General features: G+C 47.4%; 1 pseudogene; it reads left to right on the plus strand.

The window, feature by feature from the left end:
- Nucleotides 1-2,333: 2,333 nt before the first annotated feature.
- LOC134738210 (protein WWC3-like) lies at nucleotides 2,334-25,009 on the plus strand (annotated as a pseudogene).
- Nucleotides 25,010-26,805: the final 1,796 nt, after the last annotated feature.

Consider the following 26,805-nt stretch of genomic DNA (forward strand, 5'->3'; position numbering starts at 1 on the left):
GTTGTGATTATCTGGAATTAGATCTTCTGCCACCTTCAACAGCTCGAATCCTTGTAGGCTAGCAGCTAACCTAGAGCTGGCAGACTCAAATGGAATCTTGATCTCTTCATATTTAAGGCTCAAAACTCAAAAGAAGTGCTTTGTAAAATACTTCTGTTTATATTATATGTATGATAATTAGCATGAGTACAAAACGAGCAAAATTTACTTGGGCTCAGGTAGACTTTCCTATGGATCAGATAAATGGAAATGAAAAAAAGTATGAGGACACAGATTTGCTGATTGTTCTCCATCTTTTATATTTATTTCTTAACTTGTCTTGGTCTACTGTAGAATGTTCCAGAAATGTCATTGGGTATAATGTCTGATTTAGCACTGACTTATTTGTGGGTTTGCTTCGAGTGTATTTTCCTTGGGCTTTGGGTATATGACTGCCACAAATTTTAATTACACTAATTAGACGCAGGTGGATGCTTAAGCCCAGTTGGAGTCCTAGCCCTGTTCAGCTGCCTCTGTCATTAGTTTTTCTGGTGACATGGTTTGGCACCATCTTCCAACACATTTTCTGGAAATTAGTTTTAAGTTCAAAAATAACTTGTCTAATAAAGCTACTGACATTCAACTAGTGTCTTTAACTTGTTGAAGTGGACTTGAGTAAAATGCATACATTTAAACTGTAACTTGTGTACCCATTTCTTTCCTTAACTGTGGGCTTTCAGATTTGTTTGGTGGCTAGAGAGGGAGTCATGCCCGATCCTCATGAGTCCCTGTGCTCGTGTCTAGTTTAGGTGAAGCCTGACTTGGCTCAGGGCTGGGTGGCAGGTTTTAACGTGTGTGGCAATGCTAGTCAATTGGGGATATCCACATGGCTCATAGTGTAGAGAAGGCTTCTGAGGTCTAGACCCAACAGGTGGGAAGCCAGCCTTGGTTAGTGCCGTGGACCACGGGCACAGGAGGAGTCAGTCTCAGGAGCACCTCTGCCCTGCATCTCCCTCGGAGGATATAGGGCCATGTGTGCCTGCAACTTCCCTGTTCTCACAGCTCTTTGTGATCTCAGAGAAGCCTTTGGATTTTGTTTTTGGGAGAGTATGCCAAACTATGGCCTCCACAGCATGGGGTTCAGGTTGAGTTTGCCATTCCTAGTTTCTCCCTGGAAACATATCCCTCCTCTTTAACCCTACTTAAAGGGTTTAAAACATTCTACTCTTACTTTTAAAGGATGCTTTAAAAATACAGGCCACATCTGTTTCACTTAATCTGCATTCAACAGCACCTCATGACACAAAAAGTAATGCAGTCTGTTTGCCAAGCAAGCATTTGGAAATTTTGAGGCACGGAAACTGATAGGAGCCTCCGTTTTTCCACCTTGAGGATTGTTGCACTTTGCATCCACCCAGGTCATCTCTCAGCAGCATCCACGCTCACAGGGCTGCCTCTCATCCTCTCACATATTTTCAGGTGTGTTTGTTCACTATTCAATGCACTCAGCTTTTGTCAAGTGCCCACTTGCTCTCTGCAAGGTGTTTTGAATTCACATATGGCCAGGGGCTCTGGTGCAGGGAGGAGCACACAGAACCAGAAGACATGGAGCATGGGGCTTCCAAGGTCTTCCCTTCAGGAAGCCAGATGATGAGGGCATTTCTCCTTTGTTACTTTGCTAAAGCGGCTGACAGTAGTTAGACACAGCTGAGGAGGCGGGAGGCCCGCAGCACTTCTGGGGGTCCAGCATGCTGTTTAGCTACTGATGAGGGTGGGCAGAAGAAACAAGCAGACTCCCTCCTGCTCTGGGACAGTTTCACGTAGGAAACCAGGAGTCTGAGCCACCCAGAGTATGGGCATGTTGAGGGCTGCTGGCCTTTTTGTCAGGTCTTCGGAACAGGCACGATGGGGTTATTGTCATCTCGAATCTCAGGCTAAGGGAGCTTCAGGAAAAGATTTCTGCACCATTTTTTTAGGACATTGTTTCCAAATCCTTTAAAGTGTAAGGGTCACTTGGTGCAATCATTTCACTACTTATTTGGCAAAGGGAGTTTACAGAATCAGTGTGGAACGTGGAGACGATGTGAAGATGGCGTTTTCAGTCTGCTGATGTCCTTGTTTCCTCCTTGTCTCTCTTGCAAAGTCGCCAACCTCCAGCAGCAGCTGGCCCAGCTTGACAATGAGTCCCGGCCAGGCACGGCCGAGGCTGACAAGGACCGGCTGCAGCTCATCAAGGAGAAGGAGGCCCTGCTGCAGGAGCTTCAGCTCATCATTGCACAGCGCTGCTCCGCGGGAGATGTGGTCCTGCTGGAGGAGGAGGGGGAGCGCCTGGAGCAGGAGCTGCGATGTGCACGGGCCACCTCCGCACAAAGCGCCATGGAGAGATGGGTCAGCGGGGACAGGACCTCCAGCGGAAAGCCTGCTGGAAAAACTCCACGGGGTGGCTTGTGTGTGGCTGAAGGGTGTTCCTGATGATTGCTCAGAGCTTCCCCTGCCTGGATGTTCCCTGGTCTAGGAGGGGCATGCAGTGGGGGACACTGCCTTCTGCTCCCTGGGTCTCTGGAGCCTCTGCTCTGAAGCAGGAGGTGATAAGGGGGAAGGAGTGAGGGAAGATGGGTGACCTCCACCTCCCACCATGCCCCACCCTTCCCGAAGTTTGTGCTTGGTGCTTTCACCTGCCTTTGTGGGACAGTGCCCTGAGCAGGCTGTGGTCTAGCTCCGGCCTGGGCAGCTCTGTTGCATGGGGGGAAGAATTCCCTTTTCCTGACATGGTGAGCATGGTGGGAATCCACCTACTGCTTTCCTCCCCAACTTTGATTTCTAACCATGAGAGCCTGCTCTTCTCTGGCATTGGGAAGCTGGCCACCTGTCATGCATCTGTCCCAAGGCTCCTTCACCACGCAGGACAAGCAAAGCCAGCATGGTGGCTTTGGTATTCGGTGCCACTAGGTCGTTCAGCCTTTCCTCGTGTGCCATGTGTCCTGGTTTCCACTTGCTGTGTGAGATTGCAGATTGTGTCAAAGGCTGAGCCTGCCTTCCACACTTAGCAGCAGTTTCTCTGTGGCTATCAGCTGGGCTTTGGAGAGCAGCCCCTCCCCCACGTGTTAAAGTCTCGCCCCCGGAGCTCACATGAGCAGCTCCACAGAGACTCTAATAGACGCTTGGATGATTGGATCTGTTCAGATGCTCTTACTCCTACTGTTTCACAATGGGTGTCTGTATTGTTGGGGTCCTTTATGCTTGGATGTTCATGGGTCATCTTCATAGGAGACAAGTCTGTGGCTTGGCACGAGGGTCTCACGGCAGCCTCAGGGAAGCAGTGGTGTCTGGAGAGTTGAGCTCAGAGCCCTGGGCAGGTGAATTTCATTTTGCCTGAGATGGTGGCATGCCCTGTCACTTCACCTGGAATCAACCACGAGGAGAATCTGAATGTAAAAGGGACTGTGCAGCTGAAGTTTTCTACTGTGCTCTTGCATGGCTGCATTTGTTTTCAGCTAAACATTTCCTTCTGTTCCACCCCTGATATTCTTGTATGTGTGTTCTGCATAGGAGGACCTGGGAGTTGCTGTTGCTTCTCTGTGAAGGGGGGAGGACTTGGCCCCACAAATGTCGCCTGCATCTCAGGGCCCCACACCCACGCTCCTTTGACTGTGGCTGCTGTCAACATGTGGAAATCCAGCACACACACACGTGCTGTGGCCCCTGAGTACAAGTCTGCAGCCCTCCATGGAGCCAGTGTTAGCCCCGATGCCTGGGTTCAAGGGTGGGGACAGCAAAGCCAGACCAGCTTTGACTCATGGGGGCCTCACATGAGACCAGCCCAGGTGCTGAGTCCTGGGACTCAGAGCCCTTGACCAGGACCTAATCGCCCCAAGCGTGTTTCCTGAATCTGCTGCTAAATGACCTTGGTGGGAGAAGAACATCCACATGTGCTAAGCACTGGCATGCACATCTCATGGGGGTGGGGCGCTTGTAGCTCTGGGCCTTCTGTGCCGGTACACACAGGGCCCATTTCTCCACGCCACCTCCCTTCAATGGAGGGGTGCTTGCAGTTTGCAAGTATGGGGCCACATGGTAGGAGGCTTCCCCCAGCACAGGCTGGCAGCATTAGGAGACCCGGCGTGGGCCAGGTGCAGAGAGAGTGAGGTTGGCGCCTTAAGGCTGAGCTGTGCCAGCTGTAGAGCTGGGCCCAGTCTTCCTGTCTCACCTGCAGTGTTATCAGCAGCAAATGGGAGGCGTTTGCCTGGCTGGGGTGTCATCCGGGGGGAGAAAGAGAGAGATGCTCACCTCCTTCAAGCCTCCCGCCCTGGCAGAAGATACGTGCAGCGGCCTCCCAGCTGCTCAGAGCCGTCATCTCTGGAGGGAGCTGGTGCACATCTCCTGGGCTGAGGGAGCAGGCTTGAGGTGAAGGACACATACCCTAGATAATCTCTCGGAAGGCTTGTGTCAATGCTTGTGATATCCTTTGTTATTTTAGCTTGCTCATGTTAGTGTGTGGCAGGCATTTATACAAGATGCTGATGTTCAACAGAGAACCCCACGTCTCTATTGCAAGATGCCTGTCATCCTGAGAAATCCTCTTTCCAAGGATGACTGCTTTTATTATAGGGGTGATTATAAAATGAAAGATCTATCAAAAAGCAAAAATTTGGTTCTGCTGAACCTGAAGTCACGTTTTCCTTTGTCATAATTTAATGGCATCTTTACAATAAAGTACTTTATGTAAAGTAAATGAAGACAGTAAATTAGACTTTATATTTTCTTAATCTGTTAGCTTACTTTTCTACTCCTTTTCATAGCAGTGGTAAATATTCTTTGAAGTTCGTTTCCTTTGAATTGGAGACACAAGGCTATGTGCTTTAGGAGTTGGGCCCTGGCCAGTTTTCTGCCAGGAAACTGTAACCCCTTTTCTTTTTGTTGAAAATATAAGTACAGAAGTCAGGCAAATGTCTAAGACCCTTATTCTAGCAGTTTATTTTCCAGCCAGTTTTTAGATGTCTCAGTTATTGCCAGCGTGGCCCCTGTTTGGTAAGGAAGTTACATTTTTAGTCATCTGCAACTTTCAGAATAACCAGCATAAAATTAGACTGCACATGTGGCACTCATGGGCACTTGTGTGTGATCTTGTATCCAGATGCACTGTCTCTTGCACACTCCAAAATGCACCTATTTGTATAATGACAAATGTGTTGTATTGGATAGAAGGGGGGAATTTGATCTAAAACTTTTTTCACTACAGATAAAACAATCTGAAAATAAGTCATGACTAAAGGCAGTCTAAAACCGAGCCGTACATATGAATGTATCTGTATGTCATCTGTGTGAAAACAGAGCTGGAATGTGCTGACGGATTTAGCGATGGGTTGGAAATTCTACCTGGTCACTCAAGAGTGGAGCCAGTTTTCAGTAGGAACTCAATTTAGATTCTATTAATTTGGGATTTGAGCTAATAGAATTCAGGTTGGGTTAGAATTTCTGAAAAGCATTAAGAAAAAAGTTAATAGCCTTGGACCAGGCTTGGGTAAATTCCCTACAACAAATCGCTTCCTGGGGCTGGTCACTGTTTGCCACTGGATACGCTCTGCTGGTGTCATCTCTGCCCCTGGGGTCCTCTGTGACTTAATAGTGTCCTGGTGCTTGTGAGAGTGGGTTCCAAGTTACAGCTCCAAAGCCCAATGAGGGATGTATTTTGAACTCACTTTTAAACTCCCTTTGAAAACTCTCAGCTCCCCATCTTCTGAAAAAGATGGGGTTTTTGAGGATATCGCCCTTGATAAGCATCAGATAGGATGTGAGTATCACAGAAAATTGGGGAAATGTTTTTCAGTAGTAAAGGAAATGCCTGTTTGTTGGTAATGTGCCTTGGCTTTAGGGTCAAGCCAGCCTGACCGAACTTTGAACTTGTGTAGCAGAGGCAAGCTACTTTATGTGAGTTTCTTCATCTGAAAAGCAGGGATACAACCCAAAGACCGGTAAGGAATGAGGCAGTTCATACAAAGCAGTGTGCCTTTCTGTAAGCCCCTCAGTGGAACTTCAGAATTGCTTTTTCTTTTTTTTTTTTTTTTTTTTGAGATGGAGTCTCGCTCTGTCACCCAGGCTGGAGTGCAGTGGCACGATCTCGGTTCACTGCAAGCTCCGACTCCCAGGTTCATGCCTTTCTCCTGCCTCAGCCTCCCAAGTAGCTGGGACTACAGGCACCCATGACCACGTCCAGCTAATTTTTTGTATTTTTGGTAGAGACAGGTTTCACTGTGTTAACCAGGATGGTCTCGATCTCCTGACCTCGTGATCCGCCCACCTCAGCCTCCCAAAGTGTTGGGATAACAGGTGTGAGCCACCACGCCTGGCCCCAGAATTGCTTTTTAAACATTACTTTTATCTGTACAAGCTATCAAAACATTTTCCTTAAAAATTAAAATATCATAGGTAAGTGGAATCTTAGAACATTCTACTCAAGAGTTTATTACACGTGTTCTCAAATATTTTGGTCTCAGAACCTCCTTCCAATGTTAAAATGCAGTGGATTCCAAAGAGCTTTTGTTTGTGTTGGTTTTTTTAAAGTTCTTTTTTCTAACTGTTTTGTTTTGTTTTTCATTTTTCCCCACCCAGGGACCTGTCAGTGTTTACGTGGATTTTTATCTGTCAGTATTTACTAATTTAGAAGTTAGCCCTGGGGAATTTTTTAAATATTTATTTATTAAAGATAACAATAGGCCAGGCACAGTGGCTCACGCCTGTAATCCCAGCACTTTGGGAGGCCAAGGCAGGAGGATTACTTTAGTTCAGGAGTTCGAGACCAGCCTAGGCAACACGACAAAACCTCTTCTTTACAAAAAATACAAAAGTTAGCTGGGTGTGGTGGCACGTGCCTGTGGTCACAGCTACTTGGGAGCCTGAGGTGGGAAGATGGCTTGAGCCCGGGAGGTGGAGGTTGCAGTGAGCTCTGATCACACCACTGCACTTCAGCCTGCACAACAGAGCAAGGCCCCATCTCCACAAATAAAAAAAGACAATAAAAACCCTATTATGTGTTAATATTAGTAACATTTCTATGACTGATAACTTTTTTGAAACAAAAAACTATAGTGAGAAGAGTGGTATTATTTGCCCTTGCTGTCCATCTCTGTAGCATCTGGCTTGCTAGAAGGCAGCTGCTTTGGCCCTTGGTGCATTTGGCCAGTTGAGATGGGGTCATTTTGAGTGAACACATGAAGACCATCTAGCTGCCTACTGAATGCCATTGGGAAGGAGGGGACCTCATGGGACCCCTGAAGGCGTTTTAGGGATCCGCAGGGGTCTTTGGATCACGCTTTGGAAAGCATTGGTTTCAATATATGATATTGAACTTGAAAGTGGGTTGTGTCGTGGCTCCATGTAGGACGATGCTTGTACTCTCTCACCAGCTGACCTCTGCATGGCACCATTTGGAATTTTGTTTGCATCAAGAGAAACAAAGGCTCATCAGAATTTCTGGCATGTGGTTGAAACTCATAAACAAACTCAGACTGGTTTGTCTTCCTTATCCTAAGTTGGTGGCACATCTGTTTCCTTTATGGGTGATAGCAGCTCTTTGTCGATCACGTGTCATTTGCAGTACATTATTTTATCTATGCAGCATCAGTTCCCTGAGCTGGAGATTGTGGACTCCATTTTTACAGGTAATGAAACTAAGGGCTCAGAGAGGGTGAGACATTTGCCTAAGGCCACACAGCTTGTGAGTGACCGGCCAGGTGGGATTCTCTGAATCCCAGGCTGCTGTCGGACACTGTGTCTGGTTTCCTCTCACTCCCACCTAGCCAAGCTCTTCAAACCCCTTCAGCATGTTCCGTTCCCTGTTGGTGGAAAGAGGAAGGTATTAAAGGGGCCTACTGTGGCCACACGTCACAGTGTCATTTCCATTTGTAAACCAGGAGTGTTTCCTTCTAGAGGTGAACATATTTATTCATGGAGTTGTCCAACAACTGTTTATTGAGTGCCTATCCATGGTAGGCTCGATTCTAGGCGGTGGGCTTTATTGCAGTAGGAACAAATTTTATTCTAGAAAATTACTAAGTAGAAAAAAGTAGAAGGAAGGAAAACAAAAATACCTCCAACCCCGTAACCTGGAGATGGCAATGGCTGCTATTTTGTTTCATTTGCTTCTAATGTTTTAACTGTATACATTTAGAATGATATTTGTTCTTGTCTAGAAGGTGGCCTAGTATGAGGGAATCTGATTTGTTCCAAGGAATTTGAACAGATGACTGCGTGCTCTGCATTTGAGCTCATCTGCTAGTTATCTGTCCTTCTGCTCACTTACCCCTCTTCCCATCCATCCAAGCAGCCATCCCCAGACACCCGTCCAACCACCCACGAAGCCACCCACCAAGCCACCTACCCAGTCAGCCATCCACCCACCCAGCCACCCACCCACCCACCCAGCCACACATCCAGCCACCCACCCACCCAGCCACACATCCAGCCACCCATCCACCCACCCAGCTACCCATCCACCCATCCACCCACCCAGCCACCCACCCACCCATCCACCGATCTAGCCACCCAGCCACCCATCCAGCCACCCACCCACCCATCCACCCATCTAACCACACATCCAGCCACCCACCCATCCAGCCACCCACCCACCCAGCCACCCATCCAGCCACCCAGCCACCCAGCCACCCATCCAGCCACCCACCCACCCATCCACCCATCTAGCCACCCATCCAGCCACCCACCCATCTAGCTGCCCGCCCATCTGTCCACCTGTAGCTCACCCACCCAGCCACCCACCCACACATTGACCCATCCCCGTGCCCACTCCTCTTCTCACGCATCCCCTCCCCCGTGCACTGTGCCTGGCGCTTTCACAGAGTAGCAGGCCCTGCTCAGGGTGCCAGGGATGTGTGATCTTAGCCCTTGTGACCTGGGTGCTTTGAGAATGGGGGGTCATTGCAACCTGATTCAGCTAGAGGGAATTCATAGTGGAATGTCTTGTTATGAAAATATTCTCCCTGTCTTTGAAATGTACTAATCGACTGTTTTCTTACCTACAGGATTCTGCTTCAGGAAAAAAGGAATTGTCTACTTATGCAGCTGGAAGAAGGCACCCACTTAACATCCTCCCTCCAGTCCCAGTTAAAAAGGTAGGTTACTTTCAAAGAGAAAACTGTATTTGTTCATAGCATTCCAATGACTGGTTCGTGAACTCATTTCTTGTAGCTTGTTTTTCTCCTGCTGGAGCTCGACCTGAAATGTTGTTAACACAGAATGGATACATTATATGTGTAACATGCTACTGCTGTATGACTCAAGGAGTATGGAGAGAACCACATTTGGCTTCAGGGTAAGTAAGAGGCCTAAAGTCAAATGTATTCAAGGATTTTGTAACCTAATTAACAGTTTCAGAAGTGTACATCTATACACATGCACATTTTTCTTTTGAGTTTTTTTTAAAAAGCATATGAATTTTTTAAGCTAGTAAGATTTGGCTGCTCAAGAATGGCCCTGCGCACATTCTTCAGCCCTGACCATATGGTAGAGTGCAATGTCAAGGGCCTTACATGTGTCATTTTCTCAGATATTCCTCCTAACAATGCCCGAGGTGGGAACTATTCTCACCCCAGCCCCAGTGAGCCCGTGGGAGCCCAGAGGGGATGAATGGCTTGAGCAAGTGTACCTGGCTAGTAAGTGTTCCAGCCAGGACTGGGACCGGGACTTGGGCACGGGTCTCTGCTATTGCCCACTGCTCTCTGTCACCCTTTCCATGCTCACAGGGTGAGCAGGGCTGGCTGCCCTGCTATCTCAGATGGCCATGCTCTCTCATTCCAGCCTGTGTGCCAGCACCCTGACGGTGTCCTCAGGGAGCAGCCATGGGTCTCTGGCCTCCAGCCAGGGCTCCCTGAGCTTGGTCAGCTTCACGGACATCTATGGCCTCCCTCAGTAGGAGAAGCCCGATGCTGAGGGTGGCCAGCTTCTTCACTTCGACCTCATTCCCTTTGACTCGCTGGGGCGAGATGCCCCCTTTTCAGAGCCCCCAGGACCCTCGGGCTTCCACAAGCAGAGGCGGTCCCTGGACACACCCCAGTCCCTGGCATCACTGTCCTCCTGCTCCTCCCTGTCCTCGCTGTCACCCCCAAGCTCGCCCCTGGACACACCCTTCCTCCCTGCCTGGAGGGACTCACTGCTGGCACAGCTGGCGGACAGCTGGGAGGACCAGGCCTGGGTGCCCTGGACAGACTGTGGGCACATGCCTCGGCTTTGGGGGACGAAGACTTAACAGGCGTGGCGGCCCTTCAGCCACACGGGGTCCCCAGGGATGGGGAAGGGCTGCACGAGCGAGGACCCCCACCAGCCGGCACTCCTGTGTGTGGAAGTAAGTGCGGATGCGGCCTCCTGCGGGGCGAGGGTTATGTTCAGGGAGGAAACTGTGGGGTCCAGACTGAGGACAGCTGGCTTTCCAGGTCCATGGTGAGCTCTACATTTAGGAATATTGATGTGATCGGGAAGAGCACACACCTGCTCTTTCTGATCTGTGTTGGGGAAAGATCATTGCAATAGACAAAGATGTCTTTCCTAGGTATTTGGCTTGTTTTTAAAAAATACTTAATTGTTGAAAACTAGGGCAAGAACCACACAGTCTTCCACATTCAGAGGCTGCTAGAGATGGATCAGGGCGTTCGTGACCTTTACAGCGTGCATGCGGAGATGGAACCGTCAGTGTGTGCCCATCTGAGACCATTATGCCAACAGGTGTCTGCTTGTAGCTAGTGGAAATCTCGACTTCTTTTGTTGCTTTGACATCTCTTTATCTTTTATAGTTTTCAAGAACATAATTCTATCAAATGTGGAAGTGAAAATAATTGTGTAATTTCAAAAGACATGCCTGTAAGTATCAGTCATTTCTACTGAATTGGTTTCTCTGGTGGTTCTTCAAATGGAAAAACATGGAGCTCTGTGGAGCCTCATCCATTCAGATGGTGTTGGTTCAGCTCCTCCTTGGAGCTGGGGTCTTTCTGCTTGTAGCCTGCTTGGAAGACCAAACTGCTATGGAAGGGAATATTGATCCCATGTGCTTTTGTGAGCCACCCATGGCAACTTTATCTTCCTTTGGTTTTAAAGAGGATCAAGAACAAGGTCTCCCGTTCCTGAAGTTCAGCCCATTTAATTGACTTTTATTTGCACAGCAAAAATGTTTTAAATGTTCCATTGAGGCAAACACTAGATAATTTGTGTAGCATAGTGGATCTCAGCCAGGGGTGTTTTTGCCTCCTGCCCCTGGGGAACACTTGGCGATGTCTGGAAACATTTTTGGTTGTCACAACTAGGGGATGGGAGATGCTCCTGGCATCTGGCGAGTGTAGGCCAGGGATGCTGCTAAGCACCCTACCATGCACAAGGCAGCACCCCCTCCCCCTCGAGAATGGTCCAGCCCCAAATGTCAAGAGGGCTGAGGCTGAGAAACCCTAGTCATGTACTATGGAGTATTTATGCGGCAAAGGGTAGAAATAAAACTAGAGAGCAGAACCAGTGTGGTGTAGTGGAAACAGCTTCAAACTAGCACCTGGGAGACCAAGCTTTTGTTCCCTGCCCTGTCCACTTCTAGCTGTGTGACGTTGAACACATTCCTGGACTGAGTCTCACCTTTTCCACCCTTGAATGCAGTCATCTCTGTGACCCCCTCCATTCACCACCGTTCTGTTACCCAAGAGATAGATGGATTGGTGGATCAATAGATAGGTTCATCACTCTATAAAATAGTAGTCTGTTGGCACTTATGTGCGTAACCAGAGGCCATCATGTCCTCAGACTGTCCCATGGCTTTTTGGCATCTCTATTTTGGTGTCTGCCCCTGTGTTTGCAAACACACTTTGGTATCCCCAGATACATTATTTCTGAAGTCCATACATGCAGGTATCCTTCATTAGCTTTGTTCCTCTTTATAACCACACGTTGATTGCTCCATGTTTATTCTGTTCAGTCAAAAAAGAAATATCCAATTAGGACTTTTTTCTTAGTCTCCCTCCTCTCTCCCACCACCTTCTCCTTAAGGGATTGAGATTCCAGAATGTCGGTCTAGTTAGGCATAAAATCTGCACAAGGCCCAGGGGCCACTTTGGGACAGAGGAGAGACAGAGTGGGAGAGAGAAGCGCTGACTTAATTTCACATCCTGATTTCTTTATTTTTTCCTTTGCTTTCCGTGGCAGGTGCTATAATGGTTGAAACTTCTTAGACTGGGAAGTATTTGCTTACGTGTGTAGACACTGCCATCTCCTGGTGGAGTCATAAGTCATTCGTGATTATTTCTTGTATGGCACTGCCATCTTGTGGCGGATTCGTATATGACATTGGTGATGAATTCTTGTATGGCACTGCCATCTGGTGGCAGATTCTTATATGACACTGCCAATAAATTCCTGAGTGACACTGCCATCTGGTGGTAGACTGGTATATGACATCGGTGGCGGTTTCTTGGGTGACACCGCCGCCTAGCTGTAGCTTTTTTTTATGATACTGCCATCTGGTGGTGGTTTTATATGTTACATCTATTACATTGTTTCAAGGACACAAGAACAAAATTTATTTGTGTCCTTAGAAACTTGAAATAGTTGACCCTGCTGGGTGTCCCCAGAGGGCTGGGTTGGGTAGCCAGCTTCAGGCATGGACACAAGGGGGCTCCTCGCCTCCCCTGCCCCATCATGTATCAGCTGTGCTGGGAAAATTGCGGTCTAAGTTTGGCCCCCAGCAAGTCTTAGTAAGACAAAATTTTTGTAAGATAAAAATCAAAGCTGTCCAAACTTGCAAACCAGCCTCTGAATGATTTTTTCCTTGTGTTTTCAATCAATTGGAGGAAACAGAAGGCAGGTAAGAGGAGTGGGGCAATACACTGTGATCTTTCGTGCTATTTACGTTTTTGTTACCGTTTTGTCTTCCCTGGATTTTAAAAGTCAAATGTGTTATGATTATGAAATACTTAGCTATTTTCATCTACCCATTAGTATTTGCTAATCAAAACCCATAAAAATCTTGACTTTGCTCATATCGATGTTTTTATGATATTGATACTCCGTTTAATGTTGTTGGCTTAAATTCTGCAGTGTTTTCACTTTGTGCCTTTTTTTTTTAAATCTGTTCTCATGCGGCTCGACAGAAGTGCTCATTGTAAGTGGCCTTGGGAGTCCCTTTGCTCAGTGTTGTTGCTCAGGCCCCAGGCATACCTTTGTGCTGTGGATGGATGTGTTCAGGATGGCTGGGGTGTGGCCATTGAGGGTTATCTTATAGCTGCGCTTCAACACAACTTAGCAATTGGCCGTATCGTTATCTCATTGTTAATATTCATGGCGGCTACAAAAGCTGTTTAAGAACTTTCCTAGAAGCTTTCACTGTTCATTCCCTGTATGTGTTTTTTCTGGAACGTAATGGCGTTCATTACTGTCCTATGCCACCTGGCAGATTTGCTATGCTGTGGTTTTCACTATATTTTCTTCCTTTTTACCAAGCAGTGTTCACGTCCTTGGCTTTTAGTGTCTGTCTGTCTTGAATGATGAAAAGGGAGTAAAGAGATTTTCTCATGAACATGGGGAAGATTTGACCCTTGTCTCCCTGACACTGCTCGTGAGGGTCCACTTCTGTGCCTTGAAGCCTCAGGGCAGGCGTCCTGGGTGTGGAGCGTGGAGTCTGTGCTTTTTCTCAGCCGGGGCAGTTGCCGATGGGCCTTCCTCCTGGCAATTCCTACTTCCACCCACCCTGTGGGTCCAGTGACTCAGCCTGGGCTTCGAGGATTAGCTCCTTCATTTCTTTCCTCTCTGCATTGACTTCTATGGCGATGATGAGAGAGAAATGTGGCCAGACTTGTGCCTTGGGCTGGGGTGGTTGCAGTGCTTAGCCTCGTTACCTGGTGATGTTTCCTTGCAGGCATCTACAGCTGAGTCTAGGGACCACGCGTGTCAGGGCTGGGAATGCAAATGGTAGTGGTGGTTTCCTTCGCTGGGGGTTGATGCAGTGGATGGGGAGTGAGGGCCAGGGGTTTGGGTCCTTCCACGTGGTGGGGATAAAGAGGAGAGCTGGCGTCTGGAGTCCTGATCTGTCTGAGAGGCAGTGCCTCCGGCCACCCCAGGATGGAGGCCAGCTTCCAGCCCTGGCTGATGGGGGAGAAGCAGTGAATTCCCCAGATGTGGCATGGCGGACCTTTGGAAGACTCACTCGGCCTCCACTTGACCTCGCAAGGCCAAAGGCCACAGCCCCATGTGCTCCGTGTGCTGTTGAACATGTTCGTATTTCATTGGCATGGATGATAGTTTGGTTGAAAGGAGAGACGGTCACCAGTGGAGTCAGTTTAGGAAGGCACAAAGTCAACCCTTTCCGTTTCTAGAACTTAGCCAAAGAAAAGTGCAGAGACGGAAGTGGTAGCTGGCTTTGAGTGACAGTGGAGTGCCCAGCTGGGGCTTCCAATTTGATTCCGTGTTCCAGCCGAGTGCGCCCCTCCAGAAAACAGACTCCTGGGCTCACAGGTGCATTTAGCGTGGGAAGATTATATACACGTTTGTATTGGTTTTGTTAAAAGGAACTTATTGCTATGAGGAAATGGGTAGAAACAGCTGATGAAATGTTAAAAGGAAACATTTCAATGGCTATTTTTGGCTCTTGAATAAAATAGATGTGAAAGATAAAAATAAGCGTGCCAGGAATAGCAGCATGCTAACCCAGAAGGGCGGCTGGAAGGCTCCTGCCTGCTGTCACTGAGACAACCAGGCTTGAGCCCCAGCTTCCTCCCCCGGGGCCGCAGGCCTCCCAGGTGGTGTTTTCAGAGGATGAGTGTGGGTTCAACTTTGTCCTCTGCTTTGAAGGTTGCTAATTTTTCTAGGGTTTATTTGGATGATTAAAATGTTTTTTTCTTGAGTATAAAAGCAGTATTTGTTGTATAAAACATGGGAAATATCCGACAGCATAAAGAAGGCAGTGAAAACCATGACCTCTTGGCGAGCGCCACTGCTGTTCCCATCAGGCTAATGCTGCTTTCCTGTCTCGTGGGTGTGCGCGGCTTTCAGAAAGTGCCATTTGAGGGGCTTCTCACCATCATCTTATGTTCGTGTGTTCATTAAGGGGGTGGAAATAGATTTGTGAATCCAAGAGGTAGCCAGAAGTTCATTTCTTCAATTTTCCAATGTGAAAAACAACTAGAGTGCAGCAAGTCTCCGTGTGTGTGTCCCAGTGAGTCTCTGGAACACTCAGTGATGAAGTGTGTGCTCCAGCGTCAAGGACCCCGGTGCCCGGTGCTGTCATTTCCTGACCCTGTGTGTGTCCCTTACTTGCAGCAGTGACTCTTTGAGAAGACAGTGCCAAGAGGTTGGAGAGGAGGGTACGCTGCATCTCCACATGCCTGTCGGATTATTCACTAGCCAGCGACAGTGGGGTGTTTGAACCTCTAACCAAAAGGTCTGAAGCCAGTCTTACTATTTTGTTCTCCGTACGCAGAATCACCTGTGTTACTGGAAATCACAAAAAGATTCTGTACTGAACCTTTCATGCATTGACACTTTGTTCATTTTTTGAGCGGTAAGATATTTTTCTAGCTTCTTTCACCTTTGGGTGATTGGGTTTTAGAAAGAAGTCTTTCTCCCTGGCCCTGGGGGCCTAAGGCTTGAGTCTGATGGAGCTCAAAAAGGAGAATCAATGTATGCATCTTTTTATATATTTTTTATTTTTTTGAGATGGAGTCTTGCTCTGTCACCCAGGCTGGAGTGCAGTGGAGCTGCCTCGGCTCACTACAACCTCCGCCTCCTGGGTGCAAGTGATTCTTGTGCCTCAGCCTCAGTATGTTACTCTATTTTTTATTTAGGAAAAGAGTTGGTAAACTTTTCTTAAAGTGCCAGATAGTAAATATTTTAGGTTTTATGAGCCATAAGGTCTCTGTCACCTAATAGATGCACCCAGTACGGAATTTCTCACTTTAATTTCCAGTCTTTTGTGCTATCTGCTGGTTTCATTGTGAGCTGCAAGGAAATAGAGAGCTGGAGGATTGAAACCTAGTCTGAGAAGTTACTCTGTGAGAGAAGCAAACCCCAAAGGTAGAGTGGAAACAGCAATTATAAGAGGAAACGCGGCCAGTTGTGGTGGCTCAAGCCTATAATCTCAGCACTTTGGGAGGCTGAGGCGAGCAGATCACCTGAGGTCAGGAGTTTAAGACCAGCTGGGCCAACATGGTGAAACCCCGTCTCTACTAAAAATACAAAAAATTAGCCGGGTGTGGTGGCATGTGCCTGTAGTCCCAGCTACTTGGGAGACTGAGGCACAAGAATCACTTGAACCCAGCAGGTGGATGTTGCAGTGAGCCAAGATCATGCCATTACACTCCAGCCTGGGCGACAGAGCGAGACTCCGTCTCAAAAAAAAAAAGAGAAAACGCAACAAGACACAGCTTGTGGAACCTGCCAAGAAGAAGACAAAAGAAGGAGACTGTCTAGGATTGAGATCCAATTTGTGTGAGGAGGGTAGTGATGGAGGGGGCTAAGGGGCATGATGTGACAGCATAGGGACCTGTTTTAATGAACAGTGTTCATGGGGAGTTTTGAGAGACGTTGGGATGGAATTATGACCTTGCCACCTCAATAATTAACTAATTTGTCGGGCGCGGTGGCTCACGCCTGTAATCCCAGCACTTTGGGAGGCTGAGACGGGCAGATCGCGAGGTCAGGAGATCAAGACCATCCTGGCTAACACAGTGAAACCCCGTCTCTACTAAAAATACAAAAAGATTAGCCAGGCAAAGTGGCGGGCACCTGTAGTCCCAGCTACTCGGGAGGCTGAGGCAGGAGAATGGCGTGAACCCGGGAGGCGGAGCTTGCGGTGAGCCGAGATCGCACCACTGCACTCCAGCCTGGGCGACAGAGTGAGACTCCATCTCCAAAAAAAAAAAGAAAACTTAACTAATTTGATGGGTTTGTGTAAGTCACCACCCTGCCCCCACTTTGAGACAGGGTTTTGTTCTGTTGTCCAGGCTGGAGTGCAGTGGCACAATCCTAGCTCATTGCAGCCTCGTACTCCTGGGCTCAAGTGATCCTCCCGCCTCAGCCTCCCAAATAGCTGGGTGGGACTACAGGCGCTTCCCACCACACCTGGCTAATTTTTTAAGTTTTTGTAGGGACAGCATCTCGCCATGTTCCCCAGGCTTGTGTTGAACTCCTGGACTCAAGTAATCCTCCGGCCTGTGCCTCCGAAAGTACTTGGATTACAGGCGTGGGCCACTTTGCCTAGCTGTTTTCATCATTACTTTGAAGAAAAATATATACTTTGATATTTTGATCATAAAACATGATAAGATTTTGCTATTTTTTTTTTTGAGATGGAGGCTAAAGTTCAGTGGTGTGATCTCGAGGGGTTCAAGCAATTCTCCTACCTCACCCTCCTGAGTAGCTGGGCCTACAGGTGTGCACCACTACACAATTTTTGTATTTTTAGTAGAGATGGGGTTTTTCCATATTGGCCAGGCTGGTCTCGAACTCCTGGCCTCAGGTGATCTGCCCACCTTGGCATCCCAAAGTGCTGAGATTTCAGGCATGAGCCACTGTGCCCGACCTGTAACAAGATTTTTTAAAGGACATACCCAAAATTCCATTTTTAATCTTTCAATTTTTTTCTTTTCTTTTGATTCATAAAGCAATTGCATATATATTAAATCTTATTCTCCTGCATTTTGCCTACATGACATATACTTTTATCTTATAGAGATAATGACATATAATCAATTATATATATTATTATTCTTTTGTTTTTACAGATAGGGTTTTGCTGTGTCATTCAGGCTTGAGTGCGGTGGCACTGTCTTGGCTCACTGCAGCCCCTATCTCCTGGGCTGAAGCCATCCTCCTGCTTCAGTCTCCCATGTAGCTGGGACCACAGGTGTGTGCCACCACAGGCAGCTATTTATTTATGTTCAGTAGAGGCATGGTCTCACTTTGTTGCCCAGGCTGTTCTTGAACTTCTGGGCTCAAACCATCTGCTCACCTTGGCCTCCCATGTCTGTTATATTTTTTGATAATTCTGTTTAGATGTACAGTTCTCAGTTTTTTAGCATGAGACAATAATACAACCATATGACACTAAATTGATGAAGTGCTTATAAAGTGGTTTTGAAATTCACATGGTAGTGCCAATTATATAATATTCTGTTGAAATGTCATTCTGATATCCTACATAATCCACAGAGATGTTGTTTAAAATGCAGGTTGAGCATTCCTAATCTGAAAATCCAAAATGCTCCAAAATCAAAATCTTTTTGAATATTGACATAATGCCACAAGTGGAAAATTCCACAGTTGACCTCATGCAATGGGTCAGTCAGAACACAGGAACACAGCACAGTTTATTCAACATCCCCCAGGGAAAAACTATCCTTCCAGCTCCCTTCAGCTTAGATGTATCTTTTACATGCATGGCCAGATTTTCCCATGCAATTATAGCCATAAAAGGTGATGAAATGGCACACGTGCAGGCTGGATGCACCAACAGAAAGTTTTCCAAAATAACCCACATGGGGCAAAAGCCTCCTTGCATTATTCATTGTGTTTTGAAATTAAAAACAATTTTTTTCCTGCTTTGTGGTATAAATCTTTTGTTGAACTTTTCAGAAAGCCTGCAGATATCCCCATGGATAAGAGTAATAAGAAAAGAGGAAGAATTTATGTTTATGTATAGTGCAGAAAGTAAGTCAGGCTCTTGGAGAAACTAGACAGTGGTGTAAGTGTGAAATATCTTACAGAAGAGTATGGTGTTAGAATGACCACTATGTATGATATGAAGAAACAGGAGGGTAACTGTTGATGTTCTGTGCTGAAGGTGATTAACAGAAGTTAATGAAATATAGAAAAACACCACATGAAGCTGATAATGAAGATCTCCATTGTGTATTGAGAGTGGATCCATCAGCAATGCAGTGAACACATGCAACTTACTGTGCACTAATCATGAAATAAAGATATATCATGATGAACTGAAAATTGAAAGGAACTGTGAATATTCAACAGGCTGGTTGCAGAAATTTCTGAAAAATCATGATATTAACATTTTAAACATTTGTGGTGCTAGGGCCGGGCATGGTGGCCCATGCCTGCAATCCCAGCACTTTGGGACGCCAAGGCAGGCAGATCACCTGAGGTCCGGAGTTTGAGACCAGCTTGGCCAATGTGGTGAAACCCCGTCTCTACTAAAAATACAAAAATTAGCTGGGCATGGTGGCGCGTGCCCGTGATCCCAGTTACTCGGGAGGGTGAGGCAGGAGAATCAGTTGAACCCGGCAAACAGAGGTTGCAGTGAGCTGAGATCATGTCATTGTACTCTAGCCTGGGCAACAAGAGTGAAAAAATCTCTCAAAAAAAATGAAAAATAAAAAATAAAAATAAAAAAGATTTGTGGTGATAAAGCATCTCCTGATTTTTTTTTTTTTTTTTTTTTTTTTGAGACAGGCTTTCACCATATTGGCCAGGCTGGTCTCGAACTCCTGAGCCACCGCACCTGCCCCAAAGGCATGAATTTCTTACCAGTTAATTATTATGCTAACAGAAAGGCATGGATATCTAGGGACATCTTTTCTGATTGGTTTCACAAACATTTTGTAGCAGTAGTTGGTGCTTATTTCAGGGAAGCTGGACTGGATGATGACTGTTCCTCCTTAAAACTCTTCAGCTCATCCTGCAGCTGCAATTTTCTCAAAAATAATGTTTATGCTGTGTGCTTTTCCTGAAGTGTGACTTCACTGCCATGTGACCAGGGAATCCCTAGATTGATGAAGAGCAAACATAAAAACACTTTCTTGAACAATACGCTCGCAGCTGTGAATAGATGTATGGGTGTGAAAGGGTTTCAAAAGGAGTAAAGGATGCCATATGTGCAGTTGTCAGGGCCTGCAACACAGTGACTAAAGGTACAGCTGTGCATGCCTGGCACAACTTCTGACCTTCAACTGTATTCACTGATGATAATGAACAAGGTGGTGATTTTGATGGTTTCTTCAGGAAAGTGAGAAAAATATGAAACATCCTTACATATGCAAAAAATATACCTTCAGTTTGTCAGTAAGCTGGAAGAAGCGGATAACAAGAAAGCTTTTAATATCGACAAAGAGGCTCCAGTTTCTTCGTTCACCCATGGTGATAGAGCTGACATTGATCTGAATCAGGGTGATTGTGATAATGACGACATTAACACTGCAGAAAAAGTACCTATAGATGACATGGTTAATGTATGTGACGGGTTTACTGAAGGACCAGAACAGTGTTCATTCATAACAGAAAAAGAAATCATGTCAGTTTATAAAATGAGAGCCTTGGGCTGGGCACAGTGTCTCACGCCTGTAATCCTAGCACTTTGGGAGGCCAAGGCGGGCAGATCACTTGAGGTCAGGAGTTCAAGAACAGCCTGGCCAACACAGTGAAACCCTGTCACTACTGAAAATACAAAATTAGCTGGGCCTGGTGGCAGGCGCCTGCAATCTCAGCTACTCGGGAGGCTGAGGCAGGAGAATCATTTGATCCTGGGAGGCGAAGGTTGCAGTGAGCCGAGATCACACCACTGCACCCCAGCCTGGGTGACAGAGCGACACCCCATCTCAGAAAATAAATAAATAAATAAAACGAGATCCTTCTAGACAATACTCGTTGTTAATGAGACAGATGACTTTAGAGGAAACATTTTAAAAAGCCATCCCTCAGAATGCCTCTTTATTCCGAGAGGACTCCCTGGAATTCTTCTCAACTGCTTCTGATGATGTTTCTGCTTACTTTTTTTTTTGGAGAAGGAGTCTCGCTCTGTCGCCCAGGCTGGAGTGCAGTGGCACGATCTCGGCTCACTGCAAGCTCCGCCTCCCGGGTTCACACCATTCTCCTGCCTCAGCCTCCTGAGTAGCTGGGACTACAGGTGCCTGCCACCATGCCTGGCTAATTTTTTGTGTTTTTAGTAGAGACGGGGTTTCACCGTGTTAGCCAGGATGGTCTTGATCTCCTGACCTCACAATCTGCCCACCTCGGCCTCCCAAAGTATTAATTTTTTTTTTTTTGAGATGGAGTCTTGCTGTGTCACCCAGGCTGGAGTGCAGTGGCCTGATGTCTGCTCAATGCAAGCTCCGCATCCCAGGTTCACGCCATTCTCCTGCCTCAGCCTCCCACGTAGCTGGGACTACAGGCGCCTGCCACGATGCCCGGCTAATTTTTTGTAATTTTTTAGTAGAGATGGGGTTTCACCGTGTTAGCCAGGATGGTCTTGATCTCCTGACTTTGTGATCCATCTGCCTCGGCCTCCCAAAGTGCTGGGATTACAGGGGTGAGCCACAACGCCCGGCCAAGTATTAAATTTTTTATTTGAAAAATCTCCTCTCTCCAAAGATCTCCCAGTGTTTCTGCAGAGGTCTTTACTTAGGTAAAGAGAAGAAGCAATTCTTGGCCGGGTACAGTGGCTCACGCCTGTAATGCCAGCACTTTGGAAAGCAAGGTTGGTAGATTCCTTGATCCCAGAAGTTCAAGATCAGCCTGGCCAACATGGTAAAACCCCATCTTTACCAAAAATACAAAAATTAGGCGTGTGTGGTGGAGTGCACCTGTAGTCCCAGCTACTCGGGAGGCTGAGGTAGAAGGACCGCTTGGGCCTGGGAGGTCAAGGCTGCAGTGAACCAAGGTGGTGCCACTGCACTCCAGCCTGGGCAACGGAGTCAGACGCTGTCTAAAAAAAAAAAAAAAAATAGTCTGGGTGTGGTGGCTCATGCCCGTAATCCCAGCACTTTGGGAGGCCGAGGCGGGCAGATCACCTGAGGTCAGGAGTTCGAGACCAGCCTGACCAACATGGAGAAACCCCGTCCCTACTCAAAGTACAAAATTAGCTGGGTGTGGTGTTGCATGACTGAAATCCCAGCTACTTGGGAGGCTGAGGCAGGAGAATCGCTTGATCTGGGAGGCGGAGGTTGTTGTGAGCTGAGATCATGCCATTGTACTCCAGCCTGGGCAACAAGAGCGAAACTCCGTCTCAAACAAAAAACAAAACAAAAACAAAAAACACAGTGTAACATGTTATTATAAAGTCACTGCTCAGGGACCAACTTGCCCACTCCTGTGCCTCTAGAGGGAAGCTCCCTCCACCCACTGTTCTTTAGAGTTTTATATCTTAAGCACAGGAGTCAACAAACTAGGCCTATGCATCACATCTGGCACCCAGCCTTTACTTTTTTGAGATGGCATCTCACTCTGTCACCCAGGCTGCAGTGTGGTAGCACAATCTCAGTTCACTGCAACCTCCGCCTCCCAGATTCAAGCAATTCTCCTGCCTCAGCCTCCTGAGTAGCTGTGATTACAGATACGGGCCATCATGCCCGGCTAATTTTTGTATTTTTGGTAGAGACGGGGTTTCGCCATGTTGGTCAGTCTGGTCTCGAACTCCTCATGTCAGGTGATCCACCTGCATTGGCCTCTCAAAGTGCTGGGATTACAGGCATGAGCCATGATGCCTGACCCAGCCTTTTTTAAAATGAAGGTTTTGGCTGGCGTGGTGGCTCACGTCTCTAATCCCAGCACTTTGGGAGGCCAAGCCAGGTGGATCACCTGAGGTCAGGAGTTCGAGACCAGCCTGGCCAACATGGTGAAACTCCATCTGTACCAAAATACAAAAATTAGCTGGGCATGATGGCAGGCACATGTAATGCCAGCTACTCAGGAGCCTGAGGCACGAGAATCACTTGAACCCGGGAGACGGAGGTTGCAGTGAGCCATGATCACACGATTGCACTCCAGCCTGGGCAACAAGAGCAAAACTCCATCTCAAAAAAAAAAAAAAAAAAAAAAAAAAAAGGATGTCCTTTTTTGTCTCTCAACCCCATTTTTGATTTTTTTTATTTTCAGACGGGGTCTCACTCTGTTGCCGAGAGTGGAGTGCAGGGGCCCGATCTTAGCTCACTGCAGCCTCAACTTCTCTGGCTCACATGATCCTCCCACCTCAGCCTCCCAAATAGCTGGGACCACAGGTGGGTACCACCATGCCCGCCTAATTTTTGTATTTTTTGTAGAGATGGGATTATGCCATGTTGCTCAGGCTGATCTCCACCTTCTGGGCTCAAGTATCTCTCTGCCTCCACCTTCCAAAGTGCTGGGATTATAGGCGTGAGCTACCATGCCCAGCCCTGCTTTAATTTAAAGTGTATTACATTTGATATTAGTACAGCCCCTTCAGCTCTTTTTTGGTTACTATTTTAATTGTATCTTTGTATCCTTTGACTTTCAATCCGTTTCTGTATTTAAAATATTTATCTTGTATATAGCACATTGGTGGATCATATTTTGTTTTTTAATCCTTTCAGCCAGTCTGCTTTTCTTTCTTTCTTTTTTTTTTTGAGACAGAGTTTTGCTTTTGTTACCCAGGCTAGAGTGCTATGGTGCGATCTCAGCTCACTGCAACCTCTGCCTCCTGGGTTCAAGGGATTCTCCAGCCTCAGCCTCCTGAGTAGCTGGGATTACAGGTGCGTGCCACCAGGCCTGGCTAATTTTGTAATTTTAGTAGAGACAGGGGTTTCTTCATGTTGGTCAGGCTGGTCTTGAACTCCTGACCTCAGGTGATCCACTGCCTCGGCCTCCCAAAGTGCTGGGATTACAGGCGTAAACCACCATGCCCGGCCAAAGTGGTGTATTTTTTTTCTCAGGAAATCTATTCCATTCTTTTTCCAGAAACCAAATTTGTACAAGTTAACTAAAATAAATATTTATACTCTAATTTTTTTGTTCTGAGGTCTTATTGAGTTTTTAGAATTTTATCTTTACATGTTTAGAAAAATTAGAAAATATAGATAAAACATAACCAACAAAATAATAACATCTTTCCTTCTGTTCAAAGTTCATTACTATTAGCCGAGTGCAGCAACTCACACCTGTAAGCCCAGCATTTTGGGAGACTGAGGCGGGCGGATCACTTGAGCCCAGGAATTCGAGACCAGCCTGGGCAACATGGCAAAACCCTGTCTACAAAAAATACAAAAATTAGCCAGGCGTGGTTGCATGTGCCTGCAGTCCCAGCTACTGGCAAGGCTGAGGTGGAGAACCACCTGAACTCGGTAAGTCAAAGCTGCAGTGGTGCAGCCTCTGTCCCCCAGGATGGAGTGCAGTGGTGCAATCTCGGCTCACTGCAACCTCCGTCTCCCGGGTTCAAGCGATTCTCCTGCCTCAGCCTCCCGAGTAGCTGGGATTACAGGCACGCGCCACCACACCCAGCTAATCTTTGTATTTTTAGTAGAGAAGCGGGTCTCATCATGTTGGCGAGGCTGGTTTTGAACGTCTGACCTCAAATAATCCACCTGCCGCGGCCTCCCAAAGTGCTGGGATTACAGGCATAAGAAACCACACCCGGCCGGTATTTTTCTTTCTTAGAGGCAGGATCTTACTCCCAGGCTGGAGTGCGGTGGCACGATCTCAGCTCACTGTAGCATTGATCTCCCAGGCTCAGGCGATTCTCCTGTCTCAGCCTCCCGAGCAGCTGGGATCACAGGTGTGTGCCACCACACCTGGCCAATTGTTAAATTTTTTTATTTTTATTTTTTAGAGATGGGGTCTTGCTGTGTTGCCCAGTCTGGCAACATGGGATCCTCCAACTCCCGACTTCGAGGGATCCTCCCTCTTCGGCCTCCCAAAGGCTGAAAATTACAGACGTGAGCCAGCATGCCCAGCCTATATGTTTTATATTTCTTCAATTTTGTTTTGTGGTCGCTGGAGGTCTGTTTCCTTCTTGGATTCCTTGCACAGTGCTTCCACAGCTGCTCCGTGTAATCTGCCCAAGACTTTTGCTGTGTTCAGTTGAACACACAGGAGGAAGCTCTGCAGGCCCAAGCGAGCCGACCTCACAAAGATCTGTTCTCATACCCAGGGGAGCTGGTCTCCCCACTAGACCCGCGCCCTGGATAGCTCCAGTTTGTGTGAGCGCGACCACCTGCCGCCGCGTAATCGGTCTCCCGTGGGAGTGCTGGCGTGCGGAAATCCCGCCTTCCGGCGCCCGCTGTTGGCCTTGGCGCGGCCAGGGCGCTCCAAATAGGAAGATATGCGGGATTGCTGGAAGCGGGAAAGTCCGGAGGAGCAGCGAAAGGCTCCTCTTCCCCATTGGCTGCGCCCGCCGAGCAGCCTCGTTGCAATTGGTCGTACGCAGGGGGGCGGCAGTCCCGCGTCGGCCCGCCCCTCGGGCCGCCAGAGGCTCCTGGTTCGCTGGCGCCAGCTGAGCCAGCGGCTCCTGGGAGGCTGCGTCCGCAGGTCGGCGGGGCGAGGCCACTGGGCCCTGCGCGTCAGGTCCTGGCCTGGGGCACCTGGGCGGCCGGTGGCGAGGGCGGTGCGGGCGCGGGGCTGGTGGGCGGTGGAGCCCGGGAGGCGGGCGTGGACGCGCTGACCGCCGGCGGCGCAGCCTCGGGCCTCTCTCCATCTCTCAAGTGGTGGCGGCTGTGGGTTTTTCTGCAGGCGATCCTTTTGAGTGATTTGTTTCACGCACGCGCCCTGCTGTGGGGTAAAGCGGCAGATTCATGCTGCTGTCATTTGTCGTTAAAACGATGGGCTCCCTGTCGTGTGTGTGTACCTTTTCGATTTGAGGGCAGGGGGATGACATTGTGACTTGGCTTCCTGTGACCGTCCAGTCTCAAGGTCTGGTCAGCGTGGTGCAGAAACTCGGCACACCCTGCCTACCTTGGAAGGAGGATTTCCCTTCCCCACCTCCCTCTCCCTCCATCTCTTCCCTCTTTCCCTCTCCCCCCTTCACTCACCTCCCCAGCTCTTCTCTCCCCCCTTTCTGTTCTCTCTCTTTTTCCTTTTCTGCATTAAACCTTTCGGGAGTGTCTTTGTAAACTATTAAAAAGCGTTAGGTCTTCAACATGTATGCTTACTTGCAGGCCTGAGACCTGGGAGGAAGCTGGAGAAAAGATGCCCTCTGAATCTTTCTGTTTGGCTGCCCAGGCTCGCCTTGACTCCATATGGTTGCAAACAGATATACAGGTGGGGTTTGACATGTGTTTTTGTTGGTGTGTTTCTGCTCCCATGTTTAAATTTCTCATGTAAGGCTTTTTTTAGGGTATGTAAGGGGAAGTCAGTTGTATCTTGCTATATTGAGGAGCAGGTTTGTTTCCTTTAACTTAAAATGTTAACAGTCTTTATGGCTGTTTTTGTAGATCGTGCACGGCTGCCTTTTAATTAGTTTCTTGCAAGTGCACGAAACTTGAGATCTATTAATAGGCAAAATTTTGTTCCTATTATTACTGGTTAAGAAATCTGCCACACTCCTAACCATATCATGGTGACTGTTGTTACTGACAGTTTTTGAGCTGTTGAGTTAACTGTGGAGGGGAAAATTGGAGAAGTAAGTTGCAGTAATTATGGCCGCTAGGAACTCACTCATTATGAGGCCTTGTGTTTGTGTTTCTGGAGAGAGGAGTTAGTTCAGTTGAGCTGTTTGTTTTGTATTTGTAACTCCTTATTAAGAGGAGTGCTCAGATTTTCACATCAAGAATATGAGGAAACAGTGTTGGCCTTAGGTCCTAATTTTTTGATTTAATGAGATAATTGCAAGCTTGTCAGGACGTTATTAAATAAATAACAGTAATATTTCGATAGACAGTTCTTTACACCTAATCTACTTTTATTTGGAAATAGCTTGGAAAAACTACTTTTGGAACTCCTTAGCAGCAAAAAGAAGTGTTTGAAATATTTTGTGTGTGTCTGTGTATTTTCCTACTCCCTAAGGTTAACCATTTTAAGTATTAAGTAATCTGCCTTGACTGTTCATCAAAAGTGGTGTAGGCTGTTAAGCAGTAGTTGATCATGGATACTTACACTGAAGTGTTATTGCCCCTT

Source organism: Pongo pygmaeus, chromosome 16 (assembly GCF_028885625.2).
Source record: "Pongo pygmaeus isolate AG05252 chromosome 16, NHGRI_mPonPyg2-v2.0_pri, whole genome shotgun sequence".
NCBI classification, from domain to species: domain Eukaryota; kingdom Metazoa; phylum Chordata; class Mammalia; order Primates; family Hominidae; genus Pongo; species Pongo pygmaeus.